The 12084-nt window shown below is 42.6% G+C and overlaps 1 pseudogene; it reads left to right on the plus strand.

Moving 5' to 3' along the window:
- The first annotated feature begins 6232 nt into the window (after window positions 1-6232).
- Window positions 6233-6345, plus strand: LOC133772138 (U4 spliceosomal RNA; annotated as a pseudogene).
- The last annotated feature ends 5739 nt before the right edge of the window (window positions 6346-12084 follow it).

Below are 12084 nucleotides of genomic sequence, written 5' to 3' on the forward strand. Positions count from 1 at the left end.
GAGATAGAGATAGAGAGAGAGAGAGATGGGGGGGGGTTCATCTGCAACAGCCAGGGCTGGGCGAAGCCAAAGGCAAGAGAGCCTGGAATTCCATCTGGGTCTCCCATGTGGGTGGCAAGGACCCAACTACTTGAGCCATCATCCGTTGTCTTCCAGGGTACACATTAGCAAGAAGCTGGAATTAGGAGGCAGAGCTGGGACTTGAACCCAAGCACTCCCATGTGGAATTATGGACATGTCAATTTTGTGGCTTAGTCACTAGGCCAGTCACCCACCCCAGGTGACTTTTTGTCATAATTGTACTAATGTTTCCTTGGTAACCTGAAAAGAAGGGACTACACTGTGATGATCAGGTGCTTCTGAGAGGCATCTGTGCTTTGGCGGATCGTGGAACGTTGGCTGCACCTCTCCTTCACTTTCCCAGGCCAATTCAGAGTTGTGCTGTTTTTCACTGAACCATGCAAAAAGTTCCATCAATTCTACCCGAAGAATTGGAACACACACTTCTTTATTTTTGAGTAGATGGAGACTTAACCTTGGAATTTTGGGTTGAAGTAGTTGTTTGGCTGAGTAAAGAGAGACTTCAACTGAATTAAACTTAACTTTGATAGTTGTATTTCTCTGGGGTAGTGTGGAAATCAGAACTAAGAGTGTTGTGCAATGAGAAATACAAGCATGAAGCCTAAGCAGGAAGTTAGTGAAAGACAATGAAACACCAGTTTTCATTCCCATCCCTGGAAAAACAAACAAGAAACAAAGTACATCAACCACGGCTTCAAAGCTTTACAATATACCCAAGTGAAATGTTTTGCCTACGGACAAGAGCCCAAATTTCTTGAGCCTATATGATTTAGTCGCGGCTCCTCTCCTATCCCATGATGAGTTCTCTCTCTTCACTCTGCCTGTCTTGCAAGGATTCTGTGCTTCAAGCCAACCAAACTACTATGCTTTCCGGTTGCTGTGGGACTGTATACCCTGTGACTTCCACCCTAGGAAGCTTCTCCCCTCCTCCATCTGGCGAGCATCCCTCACCTTTCAAGTGAAGTCTTTGCTCTGTAGCTTTTCCTAAACACCTTCAGTCTGCCCCTCAAACAGTTCAGTGCAAAGTTAGTGATCACATACTTGATGGGCCATTGTGTATGCTCTGAGGATCACACTCACCAGAATCTATTCTTCTTTCTCCTCTGCTGCTTCTCTCTCTCCCCTCTTTTTTCCTTCTTTCTCCTCCTTTTCTTCTCTTCTTTCTTCCTTTTCTCGTCTCCTCTTCCCCCTCTTCTTTTTATCTTTTATTCTTTTTTTTTTTAAATTCTTTTTTTTTTGACAGGCAGAGTGGATAGTGAGAGAGAGAAACAGAGAGAAAGGTCTTCCTTTTTGCCATTGGCTCACCCTCCAATGGCCGCTGCGGCCGGCATACCATGCTGATCCGAAGGCAGGAGCCAGGTGCTTCTCCTGGTCTCCCATGCGGGTGCAGGGCCCAAGGACTTGGGCCATCCTCCACTGCCTTCCCGGGCCATAGCAGAGAGCTGGCCTGGAAGAGGGGCAACCGGGATAGAATCCAGTGCCCTAACCGGGACTAGAACCTGGTGTGCCAGCGCCGCAAGGCGGAGGATTAGCCTGTTAAGCCATGGCGCCGGCCTTATCTTTTATTCTAAAGATGTGCTGCATGATAGCCACCAGTCATATGTGGCAATTTAACTTAAGATTAATTAAAATGAAAGATTCCATTCCTCAGCCAGATGTTCAATAGCTATATATGGCTAGTGGCCATCATGCTGGGCAGAGAAGATAGAGTATTTACATTATTGCACAAAGTTCTAATGAGTGAATCTGTGCTTGAGCACAAATTCCTTGAGAGTAATGGCTCTGTTAAATTTACATCTCTCTTGGGGCTGGTGCCGTGGCTCACTTGGTTAATCCTCCACCTGCGGCGCTTGCATCCTATATGGGCGCCGGGTTCTAATCCCAGTTGCTCCTCTTCCAGTCCAGCTCTCTGCTGTGGCCCAGGAAGGCAGTGGAGGATGGCCCAAGTGCTTGGGCCCCTGCACCCACATGGGAGACCGGGAAGAAGCACCTGGCTCCTGGCTTTGGATCGGCGCAGCGCCGGCCATAGCGGCCGTTTGGGGAGTGAACCAAGGGAAGGAAGACCTTTCTCTCTGTCTCTCTCTCTCACTGTCTATAATTCTACCTGTCAAATAAAAAAAATTAAAAAAAAATTACATCTCTTTCCACAGAAACTAACAAACTGGCTGGAGGTCAGTGAAAGCTTGAGACAATGAATGAATCCTGGGTAAGACTGTGGGCTTTCTCAGGCTTGGATTTTTGATGCTCAAGCTTTTTAGGAAAAATATCAACTTCCAATTCCAAAAAAATGTACCATTATTTGAGTGGCCTTTTCTTTTAAAAATTATTTATTTATTTGAAAGGCAGAACTAGAGAATGAGAGAGCATGACAGTGAGAGAGAGAGAGAGAATCATCTTTCTCCTGGTTCACTCCCCCAGATGGCCACAATAGGGGGATTGGGCCAGGCTGAAGTGAGGAGCCTGGAGCTCCATCTATTTTCTCCCATGTGGATGTCAGGGGCCCAGGAACTTGAATCACCATTCAACATCTTTCCCAGGAGCTTTAGCAGGGTGCTGGACCATAAGTGGAGCAACCAGGACTGGAAGCCATGATCCCGTGTGGGATACAGGTCTTGCAAGTGGCAGCTACCCGATGCACTACAACCCTGGCCCCTTGAGTGGACTCTTACTGCTGTCCTACTTTAATAAGCTTCCTACATGCATTTTCCAAAGGTGATAGGGTGCTGTACAAAATAAGAGTGAAAGGAATAAGATATATATATATATATATATATATATATATATATATATTTGCCTTGGATATATGTCATTTATAATCCCACATCTGTTCTGGAAGGCTCATTGGTGGGGAGATTCAGAAACTCTGAAACTTTGTTTTGACAGTTGGCCACTGAGGTGATTCAATTTATCTTTGCCAAAATTCTCATCATTTTTGAGGCAAGTGAAATATACGCCTTCATTCTCTGAAAGAGGCCAAACGTAAAATGGATTCACTGTAAGCTTCTGAGACAAGAACTTTATATTCCTCTGTGAGATGAGGATCAAGACAGTGTGTGCAGTCATTCAGCACCAGCTTCCAAGTTAATCCCACATTAGGCCACTGGAAGGTAACACTTCTCTTTCCAAGAAGGTGCCAGAGTTATGAGACTTAGATCACAGAACTCGTTGGGGTCCTAAGGCTAATTAGTCATAAAATTCAGTTGGAACCCTGGACATCTAACTTCAAGTCCAGGGCTCTTTGCCTATAGAGGAGTTTTAAAAACTCCTCTGAATCACTTCTGTTAAAAGTGGCAGATGTATTGAATCAGAATCTCCAGTGGGGGTGGGTATTAGGCACAACAGTTAAGATGCTGCTTGGGATGCCCACAGCCCATCTTGGAGTGCCTGGTTTTAAGTCCTGGCTCCTCTCTTTTTTTTTTTTTCAAGATTTATTTATTTATTTGAAAGTCAGAGTTACGCAGAGAGGAGGGGGGTCTTCCATCTGGTGGATCATTCCCTCCCCAATTGGCTGCAATGTCCGGAAATGCGCTGATCTGAAGTTAGGAGCCAGGAGCTTCTTCCGGGTCTCCCACGTGGGTGCAGGGGCCCAAGGACTTGGGCCATCTTCCACTGCTTTCCCAGGCCATAGCAGAGAGTTGGATTGGAAGTCAAGCAGCCAGGTCTTGAACCAGCGCCCATATGGGATGGTGATGCTTCAGGCCAGGGAGTTAACGTGCTGCCCACAGTGTCAGCCTCCTGGCTCCACTCTTGATTCTAACTTCCTGCTAATACATATAATGCAACCCTGGGTGGCAGTAGTTGATGGTTCAGGCAGTTGGGTTCCTGCCAGCAACTTGAGAAACCTGGATTGAGTTCTGGCTCTCTGCTTTGGCCTGACCAAGCCTTGCCTGTTGCAGACATTTGGAGAATGAACCAGTGGATAAAGATTTCTCTATCTCTGTCTCTTTACCTTTCAAATAATAAATAAATACTAAAAAAATCTTTATGATCCTAGAACTCTGTATTTTTACCAAGTGCCCAAGGTGCTTCTATATATATTACATATAATGTGTCCACTCTCTTTGAAGTCAAAATTCTCATTTTTATTATATGGATCTTAGCATAAAAGACCTTAATGTTTGATCATCTGATTGGAATTTAGCATTGGATTTGTTTATCTTCCTCAGGTAGAGAATCGCAGACTGCAAGAGTTGGGAGGGACGTTGAGGTCATTTATTCTCATTCAACTGACATAAGAGTTATTACTATAGATTGTCTGGCAGAGGGTTGAGTATCTGCTGCTTGAGTAATTTAATCATTCTATAGGGAAACAGCTTCCATTTCTGTGCTGTTCCTCTTATTAGAAAGCACTTCCTTTTCCTGAACTAAAATCTGCCCCCTTGTTGGTCTTGTGGTGTCTTTTTGGATAACAGAAAAATGACTTAGGACTCTAAAGAGATAACTTTCAAGGATGGAGGGACCTTCAGAATCACACGGTCAGGTCTAATTGCTCAGGTGAAGAAACTGACATTTTTCAACGTTCATTTAGCAAGTATTTATATGTGCCTTTTGCCAAGTCCAGTGCCCTTTGCTTGGAACAAAGATGGACAAAGGAAACATTGGAGATCACAACCTATGAGACAGACAGACAGACACTGACAAAATAATCATAGAAGCATATCCTATATCAGCAGATTGACAAGGGCTATGCAGAAAAAGAGGAAGGGGCTGCAAGTTTGGCTACAGGAGGCCGATGTGATGTGAGTGTTAGGGAACATGTTCCCAGGGAAGCGACCTCTGAGACAGCTGAAATGATGAGGAACAGGTGAAGAGTTGAGGAAAGGAGGGAGGAGCCCTAGAGATGGAGAAACAGCATGTGCAGAGGCTACAAGGAATGAGGGAGTATGGGAAACTGAAAGACTGCCAAGCAGGGAGCAATGGGAAGGGGGTGGAATGAAGCTGGAGCTGGAGCAGATGTCTTGTGTGTCTTGCTAAGAATTCCATCTTTCTTCTGTGAACAAAGGGTTTAGCCATGTTAAACCTGTGCTTTAAAGGCTCCATATGGATGTAGTGCAAGTCTTGGGTTGAAAGCCAGAGGTGGTTTGAAGACACCAGTGGTGAGTCAGGAATTTACTGCACAAGTTTAGGTGAGAGATGAAGGTGGCTTTGCTGCCATTGTGGAAAATAATTTGGAAGTTCCTGAAAAACTAAAACTAAAGCTAGCATATGATCTAGCAATTCCATTTCTGGGTATACATCCAAGGGAAATGGAAGTCCACCTTTCAAAGAGGCATATGGGATCCCATATCTATTGCAGCACTATTCATAGTAGTCATGAAGTTGAAACATTTGTCTGTCACCAGTGAATAACTTAAAAAATGTGGCATGTAGACACAGTGGAATATTAGCCAGAAAATGGATGAAATCTTGTCCTTTGAAACATTATGGATAGAATTGGAGTTCATTAATTTACATGAAATAAGTCAAACACAGAAAGACAAATATTATGTAACACTGCTCATATGTGGAATTTTAAAAAAACATGTGGGGGCTGGCACCGTGGCTCACTTGGTTAATCCTCTGCCTGTGGTGCCAGCATCCCATATGAGTGCTGGGTTCTAGTCCTGGTTGCTCCTCTTCCAGTCCAGCTCTCTGCTGTGGCCCCGGAGTGCAGTGGAGGATGGCCCAAGTGCTTGGGCCCCTGCACCTGCATGGGAGACCAGGAGGAAGCACCTGGCTCCTGGCTTCGGATCAGCGTAGCTCCAGCGTAGCAGCCATTTGTGGGGTGAACCAATGGAAGGAAGACATTTCTCTGTCTCTCTCTCTCTCTCACTGTCTAACTCTGTCAAATAAACAAATAAAAAATTTATTAAAAAATTAAAAAAACATGTGAACTTGTAGAAGTTAAGAATATGAAGTATATGAAGTGGTTACCAGAAGCTGGTGAGGGAAGTAGAGAGGGGCAGATTGGGAAAGGTTGATTGATGGTTATTAAGTTATAGTAAGATAGTTGCAAGAAGTCTCAGGATACTACTGCACAATAGGGTGACTCTAGATAATGTTCTTGTTCTGTATATTCCTCTATTGAAAACACCTTAAAGATAACATTGTGGGTGTTTTCACTATAATAGAAATATTTAATGCTTGAATTAAATATATATATATATATATAAGCTTTGTGCAGTGGCAATATCGTAGCCAATGAGGTTTATCTAAGGCATGATTATTGCTAATTGAAAAGATATATATATATATATATTTCCTGTAATTTGATATTATATAATATATTGTGAATGTAAACATCACATAGCACCCCGTAAATATGCACAGGTTTTCTATGTCTGTTAATTTTTTTAAAACTGAGAAATTAGAAAGTAAACATTAAAAAATGAAGGGCTTAAATCCCTCCCTCACCCCAACAAAGAGCTACTATATCTTCAAATCTTCAGGTTTACTATCTTCATTCATATATATATATGTGTATATGTATATATATGCCATGCTTTCCAGAATTATCTACCACCCCAAATGCTAACATAACATAGTCTGGGTATCACTCTTTTAGGCTCCATTTGTACAAGATTGAGAGCCCACAAATCTAATGCTGAATTGTGAACCAGTCTGATGTCACAGAACCCTTGATTCTGCCTCCATTGAGCAGGAAAGATGACCTAATTAGAAGTTTAGTTCAGCCTCATTTTCCAGGCAGAAACCTGTCAGGAGATAACAGTGGTGGCAGAGAAGGTGGTGGGAAGCATTTTATTATGAAACAGCACCAGGCAGAGAACTACAGAGACACAAGCAAGTCCAGTATGGCTGAACTAATGGCTTTTTTATGTTTATGTGGCCGAATGCATCCCTGGGAAGGGAGACAGAGCTCAGCCTGTGAGATGTAGGCCAAGCTAAAGCCTTGAACCTTATTCCACAGGTAAACAGGAGAAATTGAAGCTTTTTGAAGCTGAGTGACATAATCAGATTTGTATGTAGAGGGGGTTTTGTGAGAGATCAACTTTGTGTTTGTGTGTGTGTGTGTGTGTGTTTTCCCTCTAGCAAGTCATTGCAAGCAGTCCCTCTGGAAAGGCTGATGCTAGAACTATTATTTTTAAACTTATTTGTTATTTATTTAAAAGGTGGAGAGAAGAGACAGAGAGAGAAAGAGAAATGAAGGATGGAGTGAGGGAAAGAGAGAGAGAGAGATCCACTGTTTTTTTTCCCTCAAATTTCCTGCAACAACCAGGGATGACCAGGCTAAACTTGGGAGCCAGGAATTCCATCTGGGCTACTCACATGGGTAACAGGGGTCCACATACTTGGGTCATCTGCTGCTGCCTTCACAGGCTCATTACCAGGGGGAGAGATCAGAAGCAGAGCACCTGGAACTCAAACTGGCACTGAGATTTGGGATGCTGGTGTTGCAAGTGGTGACTTAATATGGTGTTCCATAATGCTGGTCCCCAGATACTAGAATTATTAAGAGAATATTGCTTAGTAGTAATCTCATCACAAGGATATTTAGAAAAGGAAATATAATCTCATCTTCTGTTTTGATTATTTCAGTGAAAGGGCTGCCCAATCTGTTGGGGTTGATCTTGGGTTAGAAAGGGGATAGTCATTGGAATGGGTCTTGGGACTAGTACTCCTCTGTGCACATGGAGCTCAAGCAATAAATGGGGGAACATAGAGGTGTGACTCACTTGTGCCCAAATTTATGGATATTTGTATCCAGGCTTTAAGTACTGTGCCAAAGTCAAGATCACTTGATTGCATTTCCCAGGGTTCTTAAAAGAATCAAGGAGAGAATGTAATCTTCACATTGCTCAGAGCATTTGCAAAAAGAGATGTTTATCTTCACTTGACTTTCCCTCTTGAAACAGAATCTATTTGGAGATTTTAAAAAGAAGAGTCTGGGGCCAGCACTGTGGTGCAATGGATTAACACCCTGGCCTGAAGCGCCAGCATCCCATGTGGGTACTGGTTTGAGACCCGGTTGCTCCACTTCTGATCCAGCCCTCTGCTATGGCCTGAGAAAGCAGTGGAAGATGGCCCAAGGCCTTGGGTCTCTGCACCATGTGGGAGACCCAGAATAGGCTCCTGGCACCTGGCTCCAGATCGGCGCAGCTCCAGCTGTTGCAGCCAATTGAGGAGTGAACCAGCAGATGGAGGACCTCTCTCTCTCTCTCTCTCTCTCTCTCTCTCTCTGCCTCTCCTTTCTGTATGTAACTCTGACTTTCAAATAAATGAACAAATCTTTAAAAAAATAGTCTTGTTAGGAGCCAGGAACTGCATCCTGGACACCCACATGGTAGGCAGGGGCCCAAGTACTTGGGCCGTCTTCCGTTATCTTCCCAGGAACGTTAGCAGGAATTCTGGATTGGAAGTGGAGCTTCCAGGACTCAAACCAGAACCCTAATATGGGATGCTGGCATCATAAATGGTGGCTTAACCTGTTGTCCCACAGTGCCAGCCCCTGAGTGTTTCTTATTTAATTTTGTTTTTTTCTGAGCACCAGAATCTTGATGAATTTAGCCAGGTGTGTCCTTTCAAGGATCTGAAGATAATAATATTCAGAGTGGTGCTTTGTGAAGGTGACAAAAATTTGTTCACAGTGACTTAAATCTCATTCCTAAATAAGGATACTGCATAAATATACAGTATAACCATTATATCTCAAGATTCCAGAGGTTCCAACATACATTTGGTTCTTTTGCTCTGAAGTTGACTTGGAGATCACTCTGTCTTCATCTGGATTTGTTTTGTTTTGTGTGTCTCATGTTGCTCAGTGTAACCCGTTCTGGTCTGGTTCATTTGGATTCTTAGTCATTTAGATAAAATGTTAGCCTTGAATGTCCTCATGATAAATTCTGTGCCTTCTTGCTTGCAGTTATTTTTTTTCCCCCTTTGGTGGCTATATGCTCTATGTGTTCTGATCACAGGGAAGTTTTTAAATTCCCTTAGTTAGAAATTGCTCTTGCCGGAGCTGGACATGAATATGGATTTCATTTGTGTCACACTTTCCATAATATTTCCAATTCTTCCATAATACTTTAAGCTTCCCTTAGACAACATGATCTTGGGATCATTGTTTTTGTATCACTTCATCCTAATCTAAGGTAGGATACAGTTTTGTGTGTGTTTAGTATTGAAGAGGAGGCCTCATTGTGTTTAGTAAATCATTTTTATGAGTTGGGCATCACAGTCCATGCCACCGAACTCTCAAATGCAGTATGGCTAGATTGTTCTGGTTCACCTGCCTCACTGGGAGGCAATGAAATATGACATTCAAGCATGTGAAGAAAGCCTATGTTGGCAGTCATTATTTTTTTAACAGTTGAGACTTGAAGATTCCAGTTATCTTAAGAAAATATGAGAGCTAGTCCCAAAGTTGCCTTCTAGTCCAGGAGTACTTGCATGTGACATACAAAGCTTTAATTGTGCTACTTTTATGGCTAGTTTAGCATTTCTATTTAAACATTAATGATGATATTGATGCTTTTTAAAATAAAGAATATTTCATGGTAAATGGCATTGCTTAAAAATTGTGGGAACAGGAATATTTCTTAGTTCATTGTCTAAAGTCATGAGATTTTTTTTTACACAAGTTTTGAGAAATGTCTTGGTTTGACAGGTGGTCAAACATTCATCAGTGTTGAGAGCAATATTCTGGAATCCTCTTTGTTCATTTCCAGCCTACTTTCTGTATGATCCAGTGGTCTTTAGCCTTAAACTCTTTTATTTCTTTTGATCCTACTCTTGCATATTTGGATTTGATGTTTACCTATGACCCAGGGTTATCAGGTTAGCTTTATGGATTTGGGCATATATTTTCCCTGGGGTTCTTCCCTGTCTGTATCTCTTGCAGAATTTACCTTCCTCAGCTAGTTCTGGCCCTTTGTGCTGTCTAGAGCCTAATATCTGGGTATCTAATCCTAAGTGTGGGATGAAGAGGGGTGAAAATAGGACCTAAGGAAGGGGGAAATTTGTAGAATGACAAACAGGCAGATGGACATTTGAAATGAGATGAAATGCAAATATCTAAAAGTATTAGTTTATAATAACCCTCAGTTAACTTAAAGATCGATTAAACAGACTCTCCATTCCCCAAACATCTCCATTAACTTAAAAAAAATTCTAAATTCATAAAAAAAAAAACAGATGGATGAGGTCTGGGACTTCAAAAGAAGCAAAGTTTAATACAAGATCTTAATGGGACCCACCTGACAAAACAAAGACAGGACTTCAGCTTATACTGTTGGAAAGAAAGAGACAAAGAAATGGAGGTACTCAGGATAATGTCTATTGTGTAGCAAGAGCTTAAATTAACCTTGAATGCAATTTATAAAGCACCAAAGCATGCAAAAGACCTAGAAGACCTGCTTAGAATTAACTTCTGATGTTACTAACTTCAAAGGCACTCAGGATGTGGATCCCAACAAGACAAATTTTACAATAACACAGGAGGAATATTTCATGGCTAAGGACCCAGCTAAAGAGTTCATTGCTATAGACCATATGAGAAAAATGTGGTATTTCTTTATGTTAAAGAACATGATTTTTCTGAATTACTTGTCTAGTCCTCAGCAGGACATCCAAACCTATATGTTAGACCTGAGGGTCAGAGGCTATAGAAAGAAGGTGATGTCATTACTAAAAGACAACAGCCAAGCTACCTAGATTTTTATTGTCTTTTCTCACAGTTAGTAAACCCTAGGGCTTAACCAGTTGTTGCACAATCAACTATAAGATATAATGGAACCTCAGTGGGAAGACTGTTCAGTCTGTGTTGAGCTACGTTTAGAATCATAATCGGACTGTAGGCTGACTTGAAACACAGTGCCTAAAACTATTTGAAACTTGCCTCTATCTGGATTAGTAGACTTGACAGCCACAGGTATTTAACTTGTAGGCAGAACATGGCACCATGTATTTCTAGCAAGTAGTGATTTTACTTAGGAAGAAACACAGCTGTAGTTACAGATGGTCTGTTGGCTCCAGGACAGGGTACTGGCCAAGTGGTTGGTAAGGAAGTAGGGACTAGCTTCCAGGAAGTTGATGCAGGTCAAAATTAGGCAAAGTATCAAGGCCTCAGACCACTTGCTTGTTTTAAGAGCAAGATTTCTTGGGATGGTGCCGTGGCTCACTAGGTTAATCCTCCACCTGTGGCGCTGGCATCCCATATGGGTACTAGGTTGCTCTTCTTCCAGTCCAGCTCTCTGCTGTGGCCCGGGGAGGGCAGTGGAGGATGGCCCAAGTGCTTGGGCCCCTGCACCCACTTGGGAGACCAGGAGGAAGCACCTGGCTCCTGGCTTCGGATTGGCGCAGTGCCGGCCGTGGTGGCTATTTGGGGAGTAAACCAATGGAAGGAAGACCTTTGTCTCTATCTCTTTCTCTCACTGTCTGTAACTCTACCTGTCAAATTAAAAAAAAGAGCAAGATTCCTCTCTATAACAGTGAGTAAAGGCCCCAAATTGGGAACCAGGGAGGAAGCTCAACCATATAGGTTTAATAATTTTGTAATAATTGTGATAGAGATCACCTTGTAGGTACAATGTATAATTGGCCTGCACAGCAAGCCTAATGCCTGAACTTCCTGAGTATGCTAATAGACTGGCTACCCTGATCAGCACTGGCTCAGGGACTGGGAACTGGAAGACTTTTCAGTGGTTGCTGCAGATTAAGTCTTGGAGGAGAAGATAACCCAGTCTTAGATTTGGCACAAATACACCTATGCAAGCTGTACTGCTTTGCACTCATCTGGAGTTAAGATGGGGAGACTTCAGAGACACTAGCCACATAATAGGTAGTCTAAATCTTCACAATGTTCATTTGCATCTGTAACTTAGAAAGGGTATAGGCAAAGATGTTGACTGGATATTCTCCATTCATCTCTACGTATAGTTTCTACATGGTCTCCATCTCCTCTGTTCACAGAGAGATTAAACACAATGGCCCACATCAACCCAGCCCCATGCCCTCTGTCTTCTGGTGGGTATGGCCAATGGGAAGCCATGGCAGTCAGAGAGCCAT

This window comes from Lepus europaeus, chromosome 12, assembly GCF_033115175.1.
Source record: "Lepus europaeus isolate LE1 chromosome 12, mLepTim1.pri, whole genome shotgun sequence".
Taxonomy (NCBI): Eukaryota; Metazoa; Chordata; class Mammalia; order Lagomorpha; family Leporidae; genus Lepus; species Lepus europaeus.